The sequence below is a fragment of the Photinus pyralis genome, unplaced genomic scaffold, assembly GCF_008802855.1.
Source record: "Photinus pyralis isolate 1611_PpyrPB1 unplaced genomic scaffold, Ppyr1.3 Ppyr1.4_LG4, whole genome shotgun sequence".
Lineage (NCBI taxonomy): Eukaryota > Metazoa > Arthropoda > Insecta > Coleoptera > Lampyridae > Photinus > Photinus pyralis.
Window position 1 is genome coordinate 711564 of NW_022170511.1, and position 20318 is coordinate 731881.

Here is a 20318-nt window from a genome sequence, read left to right on the forward strand (position 1 = left end):
AGTGACGTAAATGGTTGCTCAGAAGCATGGAGAATGGGGCAGCAGCAAGAAATTGTTAAAGGTAAGTAAGCCCAATCATGCATTTGTTTTTCTGCTGCCTAATTTTTAATTACTTTAAGTATGCAATATTTATATGCACATATTTTGCCATCAAAGTTTTATAAAAGAACTGTCTATTGTTTTTTATGTCCATACACGTAAAGTATAAAATTGATTGTCTGATGCTGGTGGAAAAGTTTTGTTACTGATACAATTTTATTGTACCTTTTACACGTTATTAATCTTAACAATTTATACTAATATAATATGTATTTTTTAATAGAAAACAATGTCACCATGAAGACTTTAGCAGTGATGACGCCATCTGATATTGCCGAAAATTTGATTAAACCAACCAGTGATCGTGCCATATTTCTCAACTTCGAAGAGGCGATGCAAATTAAAGAATCAGTTGAACCAACAGGTTAGTACCTCTGGAATTATCGAATTTTCAAGTTTATCATTTTAAATTGCGATCTAGTCGATAATCTATCGAAAGAGATCAATGCTAATGTATTTGATTTGACAACTGGTTTATGTTGCCAAGTCAACCGAGTGAGCTTGCTTTATTTTAGTATACCCTATGATTATCTTTAAATAAAAATTTGAATAAAACTCTCCTCCCCTAATTATGTAATTTTTATCTGAAGGTATGATGCAAAATCATACCGTACTTATACCAATGTGTAGAAGTTGTTCTTTCTACATATTGATTTGTAGTAATTGTATTTTATATGAACGTCCTGTACATATATTGTAGATGCTTCTATTGTAACACAGAATTAATATATTACAGGTTCTGGAGATGATTCAAACTTTGGCACCTTTCTTTGCCTGCCGGCGTATTAACTTCCAACAACGGCAAGAAAAGAACAAAGGAACATGGAGACCAACTAAACTGGCGACCAAGGAAGGATGTATTACTACATCTGTTGCTACAGAAAACTTGGTTAAGGAAACTGTCAATAGACGATGGGAGAAATGCAAGAATTTTGGATTTACGTTGCAGCCGTTCAACACTGCCGTAGGTCTAACTCTTAATGAAATACATAGTTATTTACACCTTTCTACTCACACATGTAGTGTTGTTTTACTGACGAGTTTTGTATTACTGACAGGTTTCCCGAAATCGTCTTTTTTAAATATAAAATTTCAATTTGCGGGACAGGAGGCAGAAGGTTTGATAGCGATTTCGGGAAGAAACTGTTGTACCTATTGCTGTCTTATAAATATGTGAATATTATTTAGGTATTGATGCTTATAGCCTTTTTTATATTTTTTGCAATAAAACCGTTTTATGTTTCAAGTCTATGAATTAGTGATTTTGACCTATCTTCTTGCAGTATCAGTAGCTACAGTAGTAGGTTAAAAGAACATGAAAGGAGGTAAAAATATACAGTATACTATGGTAGATTTTACTAATTTGTAAATTGAATTTAACTATTTAATTAGGCATTCAAGCAAATCAAGAACGCTAAAACTGCTATACAGATAGCAAACTTAACCTAACCATAATAGTATGGCTTGCCTAACTACTTGATTAGTATCAAGCAACATCCACAAGACACTGGTTGGTTTTACTTAAGATAAGTTACGTTTATACCAAACCGAATAGTACATTCTATTATTGTCTAGTTAAGTTTAACCAGACAGTTATGATTATCTTCACCCCTAATTTGCATTATTTACCAGATCTTTATAATGCTATCAACTAAATAATAACGCATCTTTAAATATATGGTGTATTGTAAATTTTACCATATTAAGTTAAACACACTGTATATGCCTTTAACTAACAACGTATAGGTAATTTTTACTATACGTTTGGATATCCCTTTTTTATCAATATTTTAGGGTTATATTAACTTTTTTCTGGTGTATTTTACCATAAATTTTTTTCAGTGAAGCATCGTTGAAGATTGTCCCATATTTTTCAAGTAGAGATCTCATTTTAAAGTTCACTGTATTTGATATGCTTGTTTTTATATACTGTTTGAAATCAGACACATTCCAATATGACAAATTTAGAAATCTTTAATTTTTTTTCATTTCACTATTTACTTAATTGTTAAAATTTTAAAATCCCCACATTTTGGGTAATTCATGATTAGCCGCCAAGTTTCTAGTAGCTGCCTAATTTTGAAATAATCAACTAATTCTATGTCCAAGAGTCAGTGACTACTAGTGGTAAGTTTCATTTGAAATATATACAGTGGGTCCTCCGATTGTTTGGTCGTCCCTTGTAAGACAAATAATTTTCGAATTGAATTTTGAGCTTCTGGGGATCAGCCCTGCTTCATTGGAAACTAATTTTTGACATAATCACGAAAAATCAAAGGTGTCTTTTAAATTATCAAAAAACGTTTTTTACATACCAATAATGCCCAATGGGACAAGATACGCACAAATGTTATTAAGAAAACATGTTTGGAATAAAAAAATCCAGTTCAAGAACAAAAAGTCATCAACTGTTGCTGAAAGTTATATTGAAGAAAGTATTACCATGAAAACTAGAGTCACTTTCGGCAACTACTATGTCTGATGCCACCTCTATCATTCCTGCAACATTTACACGTAGTCAATCACATGAGAAGAGACCCTAGAAACATTTGTGGAGAAAGAGATTACAGATTATTTTCCTGGAGTTCCAGGAAATGGTGTAGTGTTTAAGACTTTACCGACTATGTGGCTCAGTGGTAGAGCGTTGGGCTACATACTCGGAGGTCCGGTGTTCGAACCTGGGCTGACGTAAGAATTTTTCATCTGTGACAGAGATGAGAATTTCCATAGATCAATTTCGGGCATTCTGCCAACTACTCCGAATTAGGTTTTCCTGCAATTTTCCTAATTCGTAAGGTAAATGCCGGAGTAGTAACAGAACAGCTTAAGACCTTCTACAGAGGCACCTGTAGCATTCTACGGGTCACTCTGTAATTGACCTAAAGCCTGTTGAAGGCCCAGAACAAGGGGGACTAAATAAATACATAAATAAATACAGAATCTATTGTATCTATTGAATCTATTCTAAAAAAAATAGGTTACAAGTTTTAATTGTTATCAATGTCATTTCCCTTTAATAAAATGTTTGTTATGTATAAGTTGTTGCTAACGATTAATGGTTGGTAACGTATAATGGTTGCTAACCATTCATTCAAACACCCGTAACTAAGGAGTAATTTATTATTAACGAATTAACTGTTTTGTATGACAAAATTAAAAAATGATCAAACTAGAAAAATTAATGAACAAACTATTTTCCATAGTTTGAGTTGTTATTTGAAATTTGATTATGTAAGTTAAAAGTTTTTGTATGGTGCTATATATCCAAAAAACTGTACTTTATAAGAAAATGTAATAAAAAACAGTGATTGCTATTTGATTTGACCATGCAGAAATACGCCACTGACCTCAAATTTCAAGTACATTGATAGAGTTTGGATACCATAAAAAGCTTCTTTAAAAAAATTTTGTTCTGAAGATATTCAGTGTTCATTTTCGCCCTGTGGAGATATAATTATTGTTTTTGCAGTTCTTGAAATAAATATTTAAAGTGGGCCATGTGCTTGTTAAAAAGAACGTTAAGCGACATTTTTGTTTGATCAAGGGTAGGTAAATAGTATATAAAATAATTGAATCGGCTACGAATTGTACGTTTTCGCTTTGGCGCTTGTTTCTCTGCTCTGATGCTGCATTCATTTTCTTAATATTTGATTGTGGTTTTTTGGTGTTTGGTGAACACTTGACATGAAATGTGTGTCAGGCATTTAAAATATAAACTTTTGAAAAACAAACTACTTACAAAGGATTTCTGTACCTACTCTGTAAAATATATCTATTATTCATTGTGGCGAGGGGAAAACTGAAAATTCCATTACATTCTCTCGTTTTCAATTTGATTTAACCGATTGCTGCAACTAGCAACTAAATGCTGCATTGTGTTTCAATTTAAAGAATGATACAAGTGATTGAATCGTTTTTATCTATGAAGTAAATTGGTATATACGCTTAAAGAAATCCATTGCTTCAATGCGATTGTACGCCAATTATCTTACCGATTCCAATTTCTTTTGTTCATAGCTTCAATATGAGAAACGTAATTGCAACTGACAACGAGTGAATAGTAAATACTTATTTCATTTTCAATCGTAATTGGCTTCGACATTTTCAAAGATAACGAGCCCTACTCCCTCAAACTTTAAAGTGTCTTCATTTCCATGAAATCGCGTAAGCTACGCAAGAATAGACACTGGACTAAGAACTTCAGTAACAAATTACCACCATTTTACGAAATTGTTCGTTTATTTTCGTAAACTTCTCACGCACACTCTGTATATAAATAATTCCAAAGTAAAATTTGAAACATCATTGCGTGTTTAATGGAATACTGTTATCGATTCTAAACCGCGTCTAATATGAAATTGGTTCGCCTCGATTTAATAAATATAATCTCAATGCAGAGTGGGCCATTCAAAATAAATTTGAGCTTTTAAGTTTGACAGTTCGCTATTTACGAAAGTGCGTCAACTTTTGTGCAGTAGCCACTGGTTTGTTTTTCAGTTTTCTAGGTAGGTTTGATTTATTCCATTCTGTGTGTGTTTTTGGGATGACGAATTCGAATTGAAATTTGCCAATTCCATGACGTAAGTATCTATCAGAAAATTTTATTCTTTGAAGTGCACTGCTTGTAACTTAGATAATATCAACTTTTTGTACCTGACCTCCCATTTAACAACATGAAATGTCCTACACTATTTCTCGATATTCTACAGCCAGACTTTATATTTGTCTTTAAATAATGTAACGAAAGCGATTATTTTGCGACACATTTTTTTCGATTTTTCAATTGAAATATGTGGAAGAACAATGTCCAAGTTTAAAAGAAGTCAAAGTTTAAGGAACATTAAACCAAACAAACACTACTTATGTCAAGTTTGAGTTTTTTATTTTGTCGATTGTAATCCGGCGAGCTTCATTTGTCGTCTTCGTCATGTCTAGTAATAACGTCTTTGTTAAAATTGTATTTGGCGCCCCATTGTCGTGAGTTGGTGTCATTTTACACGCTAAAAAGAGGTCATATTAGGCTACATATCCTACCCTCAGAATTAAGCATGCCTTGGGAAGAGATAAGTAAAATCTGTCCTGCAGATTTTCTGAAGACGGCTCTGAAACTTCGCGAACCAATAAAAATTGACAAAGTATCTCTGTCATTACTATTCCACCTTTAAATAGGCGTTAAAAATGACTTAATATTGAGAGAAGGGATTATTTTTGGCACGAAGGATTGTTGGTTTGGTGATCGAGCGGAAAACATGAGTTTCGTATAGCGATCTTTGAACCCAAATAATTTCATTTTTGACGTTTGGGATCTCCGAGCTTAGAAGGAGCAGTTGATAAGTCAAAGCGACCACTAGTGTCCAGTTTGTACCCAGTAGTTTTCTGGAAAATTATTATTGGCCCCAGTAGAAAAGATTGATATTTGAAGTTCGATGAAAAAGTTCTGGAAACGAATGTAGCCAGTTTTCTTACGCAAACTGCTGAAGAAAGGTATAGTTGATTTATATTAGCTAAATTCATTTCTCATTTCATTTTGATTAAATGGATATCAATAGCATTACAAAACTGCAATCTCTCTTGGTCAAAAATTATGCACACTCTCTAGTGCAATATTTATTTATTTCTACTATGTACACACCAATAATCGCAACGATTGCCAATAATTCACTATCTGTCGACCATATACGAGCGTGTTCCAAATAATCAACAATAAAAATACTTACATGAGAAGCGGGTCACTTATCTGCAACAAAAGGAAAACACGAATAAAATTTAAATGAAACGATAAAACTTATTAGTTTTGTTGCTCATGTGAATTTTTATTAGTTGAAGATCGTAGTTTGAGAATATTAAATGTCAGCCTAAGTTTAACGATAAAAACTTTTCCTACATTTTATATTTTTCAACTACAACGTTTGGCTGTTGTTCAATTTAAATTTAGTCAGAGCGCACTTCTTTTATAAACCTATTAGATTAGAGAGTCCTTTGTGCAACAGAAGACAAAGCAAACGTTAGAAAATAATGCTACGCCAAAAAGCGGCCCACGCATCAATGTAGGAGTTTCAGTTTTAATAAGAAATGAAACACAAAGCATTCCGTAGTCGACACTGAAACATTCATCGAAACCTTCCTTATTCTCACGGGTGGAATCAAAGGAATACAGATTACAAATGCATGCTTAAAACTTTTTCTCGTTTAGCACCATTCTTCGGCGTACGTAAAGGGGGAATTTGTATCCGAATTGGAGCGCACGCAAGAAAGGAGCAATCTTGTTCTTGCCTCGTAATTTGATTGGAAATTGTAATTGTAGGTCATGGTTGAATATCGAGATCGAGTACTTACTCCACTATAAACTGGCTGACCCGCGTCATGTCTCTTGTTTACGAGCGGAAGTGGATACTAGCCCTGGAGCTCAGTTTCTCTCCCAAGAGACAACATGGCTACTGCTTTTTCGAGAAATAAAAATACAGATAAAACCCAAACCCGAGTGAACAGCTCTAAAGTTTTACCTCTAACGTTATTATTCTCCTTCAACCTTTGACTTATTCATCTTATTTGTATGCACCGTGTATTACAAAAGGTCATATTCTTAACATGATTTAAATTTTTCGTTTCAATTGTAATCTATAGCGAGTAAGTACGTAGTAGGATTTCGAAATCTGCACGTTGCGGCTTTGTCTGACGTAGAAAGCTCTAGAGCGCTCACGTTTAAGCTAAGTACATAAAATTAGTTGTTGTTTGAGTTGCTGAGCGTATACAGCTAGCGAGCTTTAGGTTATTCACCGCTGTTATTAAACAAGATTGTTTTTATTTTGTTTCAGTAGGCTCAAAAATCGAGATTTTCAAATAGAAAACCTTGCAATTGGGTTACGCATCACAAATGCACGAAGTGTTCTTTGACGTACTCGTTTATCAAATCGGGATTACAACGAATCCATTACGAAAATATAAAAAAATTACGGTGTCGTGTGAAATAAGCACCGTAATGTGTCTAACTTCAAGGGAATGTTTCCAATTGAAAAGTTGTAATTTAAAGGATACGTTCTTTGGATCTTCCTGCTTTATCTCTAGATTAATATTCTGACCCAAATTCAATTTTACAAATCACATAGAAATTCGATAAAGCCTAGGGAGTAGCAAAATTGGGATTGGGGGTTTTTCATCTTTTTTAGCGATTTCCAAAGCTACTATTTAGAAAGGCACCTTAAGTTATAATTTGGATTTAATGAATATCACTACAAGGAGATTAGAATGCTTGTGAACGAATTAAGATGTGCTCCCCTTAAAACCCCGCTACATTTTTAATGCAAGTTTTATTCACACGTATTTTACGTACGTAGCCTCACAAATCAACTTTTTTATTTCATCGTTCAACATTTACATACATATTACATGCTTCTTAAACTACAATAATTGTTATACCCAATCAGAAAAAAATAAGACATTTTGGGATATGCATATGTGTCGCCTCGATACATTTTAAAGAGTCTGAGTGGAAATGAGACAAAAATGGTCTTTGGTAGTGGTATCAAAATGTGCCCATATTCCATACTATGACCGAATGTCCCTTGATTACAGTGTGTGTGATTTGTGTCAGAAATAGTGTGACCGATTGATACCCAGAATGTAACCTATTTCAGTGCAGAACATGTCCGAATCCGAAGTGTTGCCAATATTTGTCTAAAACGTACCACATTTTTCCAAAATGGGTTTGGTACTGTGACTGCAAATACGATTTTGTAGCCAAATGAACACAAATAATTCCATATGTGGTGTTGGTACAGTCACACAAGTTATTAGAAAAAAGGATGGTAAATTATATGTTTATGGTTACATTTGTATTTTAGTCCAAAGCGATCATTTCTTGAAGTCTGAATATGATACTTGTACCTTGAAGACGGAATTTTGAACTTTATCTCTTTATATTTGAATACTTTGAATTCAGGATTTTTATTGGCATCTTAGCAATACGTTAAAGGGACTTTTGCATGAGTACTTGCTATTGGCATCCTCACATGTACTTTTCGTGTAAAATTAATTTATGTTAACTGAGGCTAGAGTAAAGGCACGCCGTTTTCATGAATTTGTTTTATTGCATTTGATTCGATTACCTCATTTTATCGTACACTTTGAGATGTTTTATTTGTGTATTTTTCTCTTTTTGCATTTTATTGTAGTTTATTTCATGTATGTATTTGTGTGGGCTATGCCGGGGTTTTTGTCCCGTAGAAGGTTTCCCTGGTTGCCTTGTTGTATGCATAATATATTTACTAAAAATCTAAACTAAAAAAAACAGGGGTATTAATGAAAGGAAACATGTAGCGATGGCAACTAAAAATAGTAACGACGTAACTAAAAAAACATTCATACATGTGCAACAAAAATCATAATCCTTAGCGAACAAGGCAAACAGTGTAGAAATAAAGGAAAACCCAACTAAAAAAGTATTCAAAATGAAGGTAATCTGACAAAAAACCGCTAAGAAAGAGGACATAGACTGATATCAATTAACAGAATTATCATAACACAACGGCTAATTTATGAAACAAACCTGGTTGACGTTGGTTTAAATTTATACACGATCCTTAAAGATTTTTTACGCTAGCTGTTACTATAATTGGTAAGTTTGGAGATAGGTTGCCTCTCCTTTTACGTTAATTATTTTAGTCACACTTGACCTGATCTTTTTGGTTCGTCGCTTCAACTTCCAGCTTTTGAATTTTTTAATCAGCTTAAGATAGTTACTTCTAAAATTTTTCTGGAGACGTGTAGTTGCACCGTTCCACGTTATTAACTTTCGACTTCCGTCGAAGCTTTCGGAGTAGTAAGAACTTAAGACCTTTTGTAGAGGTACCTCTAAAGAAGCATTATGCGAGTCATTCTGTAATTGGGCGAAAGTCTGTTGGGGCCCAAAACAAGAGGCACAATAAATACATAAATAAATAATAAATAATATATTCATTGTGGGGGTAGTGGTGGTTCAGCTGTGACCATTGTTTCAGGTACACGCGTGGGAGATTGTTTTACTTGACTGTCGATGGTGGTGATGGTAGTGGCTTAAAATCACCTCAGAGGCATCGACGGTGTTGAGTGTCCCTGCTCTTAAAAGAGCTTTATACGCATATAGCAATATTCTCCTCAATATTACCTTAATTTTCGAACCTTTGAACACAATCCTTGGATGAATGGATCCCTCAGGCATGTATCGTTAGCAAAAAAAAAGCCAATGACATTTTATATTACTTGGATCCGGATCTGTTACTTAACGTTGTTTACTCCATTTTTCAACTCTTGTTGGAAGGCGCTATTTGTGTCCACTTTCTCCGTCCATCCGTCCCTCCCTTAACTACGTTACTCCTACAGTTTTCCAGATATTTAGTTCGCCTTAAGGCGAAAACTTTTTTTTATTAGTGATTTTACTGATCCACATAAAAGCTCATATAACGGATGTATCACTACTTTGTTGTGGTCTCGGTTGTTGTTGAAGTTCGCTAAGAATGAGTCAATAAAGCTCTGTTACTTCTGCAATACAGGCTATTTTCATATACAAGATGCTCTAAAAACTCAGTTATTATAGTATCTACAAGTTTAAAGCCGACTGCCATTTTGTACAGTTACACAATGCCTCGGCTTCTAGATAAAGGTCGTTTTAAAAACTATCCTGTCTTTAGTGGTACGACTTACGCAATCTAAGCATCCATTACCCAAGTTACCCTCCATTTTTTTCCATTGCGTGCCAAGCTTTTAGTTAAATGATCGTAATGCGGAGTCTAATTGGTAATAATGTTTTGGGGGGACTGTCCGTATTCCATTAGCAAGTCGAGCGTGTAATTAAAGAAATTCTAATTTAAAATCGCACGGAAAGTTTTACTATCTCATTTTTAACTCCAGATGAAAGCAGCAACTATCAATTTCCTGTCGCTAATTTTCCGCACTCCGGTAATGGCACTCATTAAAATGTAAATACAAATGAGCGTTGCGAGAGACACACTTAAAATTTAATCGCGTGTCAAATGAATTGTAAATAAAGTAGGAGATTTCTACTTATTTAGGAGTAAAACCGACGCCGACGTCTTAAACCCCGATACATCTCTAACTTTAATGAGTTGCGCGTAGAACTACATATCGCTTGACAGGAAGTTGTCATTAACACATAAAATGGGACACGAAACAATTTCAAAAGTAATTAAAGATGCTTTTTGTCTGGGTATGCCCTATAAAATCAATTAACTCCATCTGCTAGCGTTTGGGGCGAAACTATGGACTTGTTTCTAGCTATGAGTGGATAAGCATCAGGAGCGCTCAGCTGTTGCAAGGATAATAGAGCCTCCGAAAGAGAATACCCATTCTATTGGGACTCCTTAGAGTCGTATAGTGATTGCGCCGTTTCCGAATGACAACACCAGATTTTATTAAAGGAAGCGGGTGAAGAATAGAAAGGCATTTCACTTTTTTGTTAAGCTCGAGCCTTCGCTTTAACTGTAGTTATTTTCAAATTCCTTTAAGGGATTTATCCTATTCAATACGGTTCTAGATGCGAAATAATTTTACTTCAAATTCCTGCTTTGACTACGACTGTTTAATGTATTGGCGCGTAGATCATAGGGGCCGTTAAAGGAAAATTTCCGCTTTGACGTATGACTATTCCTCTATGAGATTAAAATTTGTACTAGAAATAGGCAATACGATCTTTGATATTTAGTTACTTCCAGGAACTCATGCGGGAAAGATACACATTTGTCCGCATTAGTAACTTTACCGCCACTAATTAAGAGAATATTTACCTAGGGCCTTATAGTAGCTATTTAAATATAAATGTAAGTTTTAATTGTAATGTTTCAACCAGCCTACTTGTGATATAACTTCAGCAGACCGGCTGATATCGTTTGCAGCGCTGTCCCGAAGGTTAAATTCTCTTGATTGATTGAATTTCACCTACGAAAATCTCGATTGTTTTTTTGCACAAGCCATGCCAAATTCAAATAAGCCCTAGCGAAATTTAAAACAGTTCAAGAATCAAGAAATAAGTTGGTCCAGCAAGGGTAGGCAGCTACACTAAGATACGGCAAATTAATTCTGAAGAAACACTGTAAACCATCAGAATCAATTGAAGAATAGATGACAAAAGATGCAGCAAGGAAATGAGTGACTGATCTGACTAAACTGTAACGTACATAAACAGCAGAAATCGATCAAACCGTTCAATATGGAGGATAGTGATTTAGAAAGAGGCATACTTGGCAAAAAAGTAGAGCTAGCTTAGGGAGTTTCAAAGGCGAAAGTTTATTTACTGTTATGTTAAAACAATGAGATTGGCGTATGTTCAGATTTGTAAGATAATTATTTTTATTTATAATTTCCATTTATTTTGCGTAAGTAACTGACGATGGATCAAATTTTGAAGTTAGTTTCGTGTGAGAAACAGGAATACATAAAATAAATTGAAGCTTCAATCAGAAATAATTTTGTGCTTTGAGAAAAGTTACTCGTATACAACAACTAACACATATTCGCTTCAGGACACATGTCGATAAACTATGGCTTGCTATCTATCTATAACTGCACAATGTAATAAATAAATCTTAGAAATTTCAATCTGCTAGAACGATGATCAACAATGCCTTCCATTCTCTCTAATAGAAAAGGTCCTTACTGCCTACATGAATAAATGAACGTGTATACCAATATTGAAAGTTTGATACCTAAGGGATCACGTTGCAAATCCCTATAACCGTCCCTGTTATTTCAACAACAGACAATGCAATTTTCCATAATATCGCGGTTAATGTTTGAAACCCCCAAAAGGAGTTTAAGCTTCTCTCGTACGGAGTTCACCAACTTGACCCAATTTCGACACAAATAAGTGCACACCGATTCGAGGGTTCAACAAATAAATACGCCAAATCATTTGTCGAGAATCAATATTTTATAGCATGCAATATTAAACGTGAACAATGTGACAAACATATAAAGTTCAGAGGTGAAATGAGAGATTAAATTTATTGATTTCGAGATTTAATTAGTTGTGTTTTTTTATAGCTTTGGACTTATAATTGCAGCAGGGGTGGAGCGTCTCTGTCTCTATCAGTTAATGATTGAGAATTCGAATTTATTGCAAAGCCCAGTAGTGTCTAAATCCAATAGAAAATTACGGTGACACGATTGGTCCACGCCCGTTGTTTTTCACGAGGTGTTAATTTGGAAAAGGGTTTATGCATTATAAAAGTAAACACTTTGTTATATTGGACAACCAATATAATTAATAAAACCATCGCTGTTTATTGCACTACAACCGAGTTAGGACCATGGTTTATTATTTTCTTCGTGTCCACGCTAATAGAAATTTTCAATTTTAATTAGAGCTCAATCTTAGAATACTTCCGACAATTAAACCATCAAAGATAAATTGTAAAAATAAGGGGCAACAATTTAACAGTAGAAGAGAAGGCGACGTTCCTGATAGGGGAGATGCGTTGGATGAGTTACGTACGATTCCAGAACACCAGCAGCAAAATTTTGAGAAAATTGTATCATGGTTAGAAGCTCGGTATAGAGATAAATATTTGCAGCAAGACACATCAGAAGAAATTGTCCAGAGAGCTCAGCACTATAATCAGGAAAAGTAGAACGAGTCCTTCCTAATATATTCCCCAGAGACTACTATCAAAGTGTATTTGGGAAAAAGTGTACGATGCTGTTAGATACGAGTGCAAAGAAGACCATTGTAAGACCTGACCTCGTCCGAGGAAAAAAGGTACAATCGTCAAACCTGAGACTGGAAACTGGTGATCAAGATCTTGTGCTTGGAAAGCTGACTGTCGATAGATCTGAAGAATGGAGTGCCTCGAGTAGACCATAAATTCAGAGTAGAAGACGGGTTGCTACGTGTTCGCTTGTGGATGATGTCACTCTGCCGGAGTGTTACGAGAAAGTTGTCATGACTCGTATCGATGAAAGTCTCCGGGAAAACTGCTTGTGAATTATGGAACCTAATTATACCAATATGGGTCGAGGAATTTTAGTTGCCATGGTGCTAGAAAGTGCTAAACAATTAACGAATGTTCGGCTGATGAATATATTCCCAACCAAGTTAAAGAAGGGCACTGAGATTCGGATGTTACTCCAGTCGCTGCAGTCGCGCGTTGTGCGAATACAGCCAAGGGAGATGACACTTTGAAGTTTCCAGAAAGACTTCAAGTTATGCAAGTATTTGACAACAGACCTGTGGTGCTATTGAAGAAGAAAAGATGGCAACACGAGGTTTTGTGTAGATTATATGCAACTGAATAACGTGACAAAGAAACATAGTTATCCGCTGCCACGAATAGAATAGAATGTGCTAAATGGTTTTCCACCTTAGATATGATAAACGGCTACTGGCAAGTTGGTCTGGATCTTGAACATCGCGTTTAGCATACAGTTGGATTTATGGTAATCATGTCCTTTGGTTTGTGTAAGGCTCCCGAGACGTTTAAGAGATTATAGAACTTCTAAATCCACACATAATTGTCTTTAAATTTAAACACAAAATGATTATTGCGTTTCTAGTTGTATCGAAGTGGTTTGTTTTTCCTTTTAAAAGATTGATTCGTAGAATTGTTAAATGTAGGGCAATCGTTTATTTGTTATGATGATAAGTGAAATTGTGAGAATACTTAACATACCACTGCACTCAAAACTTGTTTTGTAATCCTAGGGGTCGTTCACGAAGTTCCTAAGTGCAATTTTTGTGTGGCAACCTTTTTTAATCTAATCTAATCCTCATTCATCCCACAAAGTCTAAAGCGAGCATAGTAAAAAGGGACATTGGTAAAACTAGATAAAAAGAACAAAATGATATGAACAGTATTCTTAGTCGCGATGAACAATGAGAATAAAGGTAGCCATTGAAAAACAGGAAATTGGGGATTAACACAATGATGCCATGCTAAAAAAAGTTCTTAGCGTGCAAGTAGTTTTTTTTAATTCGCCCACATTTCTATTTAAATATCGCGTGGCCGCTTTACAAATGCCTAATTAGATACAGTATAACGATTAATACAAGCACGAGCTTGTAACATTCATGGAGGATCTTGTTCCATGAATGAATTTTGTACTCGAACGAAACTCGTGCCAAGATTATAATTGCTTAAAAATAATATATATCTTTCTAAGCGGTCGTTGGCACAAGTTTTAATGAACTGCAGTCTCTGAATTAACTGTATGACTGGTACTGTTGCTGCTGTTTCATGCACCTGACCTAACACACATGCCGCCAAATGTAAATTCCGCTATGGATAACATTACCAACAAACATGCATTCGCGTAATGAGAGTTCTGCAAAATTTAATTCCGTCACATGTGAACCGAAGCGCAGAAAACATTTGATAAACATCCCCTATAATCGGTTCGGTTTTAGTTTGCCGACAATGATTCTCACCAGCTTTTATCGTGACCTTATTTCTTACGCGAGTACAGAATAACTGCAATTTATGTTCGTTGTTACTTAGACCAAAAAATTATACTTATTCAAAACACGATTCGGATTTAATTTTGAAAAATAAACTAATACAAAACGCTTTTATGCTTTATATTTTAAAGTTCCAAGCCGAAGTACACGACAATTCCATTTACATCAATGGCGATTGTATTACGGCAGAATTCTAAAATTATGATAATGTGCGATTGAAGTCTAAGTGCAAGTTTTGTTGCTTTGGCCATTCAACATTTCTGAGGCGCCACGAAATCCTTTTATACTCATTAATTTTTGCTCACATTTTTCTTTGAGCGAACATGCAGTCCAATGCAAAATTGATTTCCGTACCTACGATTACGCGCATGCAACAAAGTCATCCCCCGGAGGTATACAAAGTGCCGACGCCATTCAACCAACCATTACAAGTTTTATAAGGAAACGATCTGTCATGATGCAAATTAGGGCGCTAGTAAGTACATTTTTGGGTTAATATTTAACGTGTTGATCGTGTGAATACTAACCTCCTGTTGTACATGATAAATAGGCAGCAGTGTATTTTAATAAATCAACCCTTATGAGAATAAAACATGTTTAAGATCATTCCTGTGCACGCTTTCCCCTTATTGTCTTTTACTGCAGAAACCCCTGGTGCAAAGGAAGTGCTTCTCCGTTTATAAAATGGTGTAATTACCGTTTCAGATGTAAGAATTTGCACCTGCGTATATGAAATTCTGAACGCAACGTTGCATCTGCAACGACACGACGGTTTGTTTGAAGAAGATATTTCGGAAAGGAGAGGACTAACCTTTAAACCACTACACCAAGCTCACCGGCACTCTAAGCTACATTTTTCCAAGAAAATATCTGTAAAGTCGCTCATAAATCTTTAAAAAATTGAGCATATTTAAGAAACTTTAGAGAGGGGATAAATTTTGTTTTTTGATTTTATACGGAGGGTGATCTGATTGTGTTAATATGCAAGCTACATAGGATAGGCATTTCGTTGTATTTTAAATAGTTTGTTCTATAAGCCCCTATGGCTACGGACCTCTTTTTTACGATCGTACTCACAGTGGACCAACCTTGTGAAAGGGTATCCTTCCTGGGGACATATTGGAGATGTCTCTCTAATAATTTTGCAAATTTCCCGCTATTTAGGTTATGTTCTTCATTTATAAAACAAAGCAATACATTTCAATGCAAATATCTTCAGAACGTATGGAAAGATCGTGTAGACGAGGCCCATCTAGGGGCATGTAAAAACTTAATTCTGAATATAGCGAAAATGTTGGAAGAAGGCAGGAAGAAGGTACCTGCATTATATAGCGTAGATTGCATGCCACGCGGGCTTTAAATGTTTATGTATAAAAAGCCTCCTCCCCATTAATCATCAACGAACAAAGTAAACATCGATAAATATATCATGCTACTGCCTATGTTTCAGAGGCATAGTTTCAATAATGCAGTGGACATAAACTCTTTCCGTGACAGTTTTCGCTCAGGTGCAATCAATTCTCTTGCCAACAACAATGTGGCTATCAGAGGCTACCAAACCTATATTGTTTTTTGGTTCATGATTCTTAAACTTTCCTCCTCAGAAATACTTGAATGCTCATCAAAATTCCAAATTGTGGGAAAAAACAAACAATGAATAGCGGATAAGGTGGAAAAAGTATTGTTACCGACACTTCCCAAACCACCAATAAACAAAGTAGGTACGCAATCAAATATTTATCATTAACCCGATTCTTCGTGAAATCCTTTGTAGAAGCTTATCTTGGCAAATCAAACATCGGTTTTGAATCAAGAATGTGATGCTCTTCGTAAAAGATTGTGAAAGGTACTAAAATTCGAAATTTAGAAAAAGAATAGGCACCAGAAATGTTTTCAAATAGAAAATCTATAGATGCTTTTAAGAGTAAACGGAAATACAAGACAGTAAGAATAGTAAATGAAAATGGCTTAATAAGTGACCCACCCAGATTAAAACCCCGGACAGTCTCAATTAAACGAAAAGCACATCCTAAGCAAACAAGCAGACTTTTTCCGGAACTCCAGTTCATAGTATGGAGAACTAGAAAAGATAGAAGAGCTAAACTTACGGCCGAAAGGATACGAAAGGATTGGACGTACGCCTCTAATGTAAACCCATCCTTACATTTCCAGCGAACTGTCAACTTAAAATGTACGATAAAGCAAAAAAACCATGTAAGGCAAGAAAAGATGATTTTAAATGTGACCTGTGTGATTTTAGTACTTCCATACGTAAAAAACATAACATCACGTATTGTGAAGAAATACAGATGGCGACCGAGAGTATAGGAATTTTCACTTTTGGATACCTCGGTATAAATTCTCCCACGCCTTCATCCCTAAAAGTTGCTGGAGGTCAGCACCGTACAAAAGAATGTTATGTCAAAAAATTATAAGGAGCCGCTTATGAAGACCCATAAAGATTGGATCCTCACCTTCAAATTTTTTATCGACAAGTGCAGTTTAGGGCGGAATTCTATTCGTCCATCGATCTCCAGCATAGATCAGGATGTGGTTGCCGTGAGAAAGTCGTTTTGAGTCAGTAGAAATTATTTGAAATGGTGGACTTAGCATAACAATATCTCTTTGTATTTTATTTTCGCTTTATTTGATCCTATGAAATGTACTATAACCATAATTATTGTAAGTGTGCGTAAATGGACAAAACTATGCAATAAAATGAAGTACGGCCCGATTATTTATTTATTACGCAACAAGAGAGTGAATCTATCGGGAAAATCTCTTTGTATGCCAGCAAAAAACAACATCAAAATCGCGAACTAATAACTTTTTTAAAAGATTAAATGTAAGCGCCTAAAAAAGCTGAATTCCCGATTTCGAATTTTGATATAGCCCCCTTCAACTGAACGATAAAAATTTTCACATTTCCGTACAATAAATACAAGCAAAAGCCTGAAAATAAGTTTCAAACGACAGTTTTTATTTATTTTTGTTGAACTTCGCGAAAGGATAATGTGTTTATTATTGTTGAAACGTTATTTGTAGTCTTTCCGTCGTGAGTACTTAAAATCAAAAATTTATTTGCTTAAATGAATTCTGTTTCGCCATTCCATCGTAAGCGTCTATGTATTTAGGATGCAAGTCTTTCGGGGATCGCATGGAAAGTTTGCATGTCACAAAAATTATATGGAAGAGATTATTTGCCCAACTTAGCGACGCTGAAATTACGCCTGTTTGATCTTTGTAAACTTCATGAACTTCCATACTTAGGTTGGTTGCTAGTTTCCATCACTATTCAGTATTCTTACACTTCGCGTAGCTGCAATTGCCGCTAAATTGAAATGGCAAAAGCACACATTTAATTTACTAAAGCGATTGCGCTATTTTCTTTAGCACATACTTTAAAAGCGCAGGACGAAATGTCGAGGTAAATGTGTTTGATAAGCCATGAACTAAGTAAGTGCTTTTGGAACAAGTTTGAGAGGTTTTCTAGATTGTGAAAATAGAAAAACAAAACTCCCGTCCCGAAGCAATCGAATTACTTTGAATGAAATTTATATATAAAGTTTTCGTCGCGATGTGTGTCGCCGAAGTTCGGATAAATATTCATATTTTCCTATTTATTGATTGTAACGTAATAAATCACGTTTGAAAATTGCTGATTCAAAACGTGAATGGTAATCAACAATATATCATATCACGTGGTGTAATAGCGTTGTATTATCAGATGCATACATTAGTGGGCTAACGTGATTAATAGGTGAGAACGTAAGCAGTAGCACATATGGAATGGCCGTCATCAAAGAAATTCGTAAACACTGTACAAATATTTGTTTTTCGTACGGACAAGCAGCATGTACAACATAAACCTCCAGCACCGATTGAAGTTCCAAATTTAGAACAAAGATACCATTAGCCCTAATCCGAGCTAAGTTTGTCTCAGGAATCTTGTATCTTTATAATTTATAGAATAAGTTTAGTTGTCAACAGAACTCTAATTAAAATTAATGGACGGTCCACGGAATGGTTGGTGAAGTGAATTTTTTATGGGGCAATATCAAGATTCTCTCGCCGTCAGGCAAGCGTCAAAATAAAAAATAAAAACTGGCACTATACTTCCTACTACTAGGCATTTCTATTGGATGAAGGAGATTGCGTTTACTAGCCCCTGACAGGTTGGCTGGCAGGAGCATCCATCACCGTTGGAGATTTCCAGTTAATTTACAACACTCTGTTGGCGACATGCAAAATTAACAGTCTATTGTAGCGCGATTGACCCCATTCAACGCGATCATAAGGTTTAATGAACAAAATTTAAGTAGCATTTGTAAAAACCCCAATACAGTTTCATTTACGAAGAGGAGTATGATAACGGCGTAATATTATGTTGGAAAATGAGGATCTGTAAGACCCGAAATGAGTTTATATAAGATCACGAAATAGAAAGTTAAGGATAATAGCAAACCTTGTATGTTCGCCGAAGCGTATAATCAATATCTTTAACTTATCTAAGTTTCGTATCGTTCTGCGTTATATAATAATAAAACGGGTTTTATATGATCAGACAAGCCTACATCCTAAGCTGGTGCATTTCCATGTAAATCGTATTTGTTCCGCTTTTATATAAAATTTTGTTAATAAGCAGTGGGCGATAAATAACCCAAATTCTCTAATAACGTGGGTAAAATCGAGAGATGCCTTGAGTTAAATCCTTTTACGTATTTACAGGTTCAATCTTGATTTCTCTTGAGATTTGCCACCGTTATTTGCTAATTGACATTCTTTAAAGATGAGCATTTTTCCAGCTTATGTATATACAATCATGCTATCTCTAGAGCAGATATTTGAAGGCGCGTAGACGTCTGCTTCTATTTAAATTAAATGATTTAAAGTTACGTTATTAGGGGTTTGAGCTGGTTCTGCTTACACTTAAAAATCGATTGTAATTTGAGCGATATCGGTGTTCAAGCAGTTTAGTTCAGAGTGGCTTGCGAATGGTCTTACTCATTTTCAACCGCAAATGCTGTAAGGTATTACTACATATTTATATTTCATTATTACCAAATGGTTTTTACTCATGTATTGATATTATTCCTTCCAGTTACCTTATTATTCCTGATAATTTTCTCAGATACTTCATATCTATGACGTTTACTTTGCCTCTAGTTTAGTTTTTTTTTAGTACCTAACCAGTCTCCATAATAAACGGTCTAAAGATTAAGTCCTACTCAAATGCTCTTCACGTTCTCGTCAAGCGATCCTCAAGTTACCATGAAATTCTCCTGTCACCTGTTGTCAAAATTTCCTTTATGTTCTTCTCAATCTTGTTCAATTTCTTCTTTAGATCCTCTTAAGTTCCTCCTTAACTCTTAGCCCTTCTACCTTTAGCTCTACTAAAATTCTTCAAATTTTTCTTAAGCTTGATGCATTTTGAGGTTTCTCTCAGGGCCCTGTAAATTTTGTTTCAAGTTTCTCCCCAGTTATTTACAAGTTCACTCAAAACTCTTACAAGTGCATACCATGTTTCCTCTCATTTCTCCTTAAGCCCTTCCGGTTGATCTCAAGCTCTCTAGTTGTAATGGGTAGTGTAGGAATAGTTAATTCGGTGTCAGTACTGGCGCAACGACACGCGGCACAAATAAATACCCCCCCCTCCTCACCCCACCAAATTAGGGGAATTTTTGAGATACGACAATTAATATTTGGACGGATTCTTCCTTTTGTCTTTGCACTTCGGTGAATTATCGAAATTTTAATTGGGAAAGGATCCTGGTGT

The 20318-nt window shown here is 35.2% G+C and overlaps 1 long non-coding RNA gene across 2 annotated transcripts in view; it reads right to left on the reverse strand.

Annotated features, from left to right (window-relative positions):
• The window catches only part of LOC116169644, a 147021-nt gene that overhangs the window by 18480 nt on the left and 108223 nt on the right, over positions 1–20318 (reverse strand). The window contains exon 4 of one of the 2 annotated variants that reach the window (XR_004145022.1): positions 5817–5836. The exons of the other annotated variant lie outside the window; for it this stretch is intronic. This is a non-coding gene — a long non-coding RNA (uncharacterized LOC116169644). The remainder of the gene's footprint in view (positions 1–5816; positions 5837–20318) is intronic. 2 annotated transcript variants of the gene reach the window in all.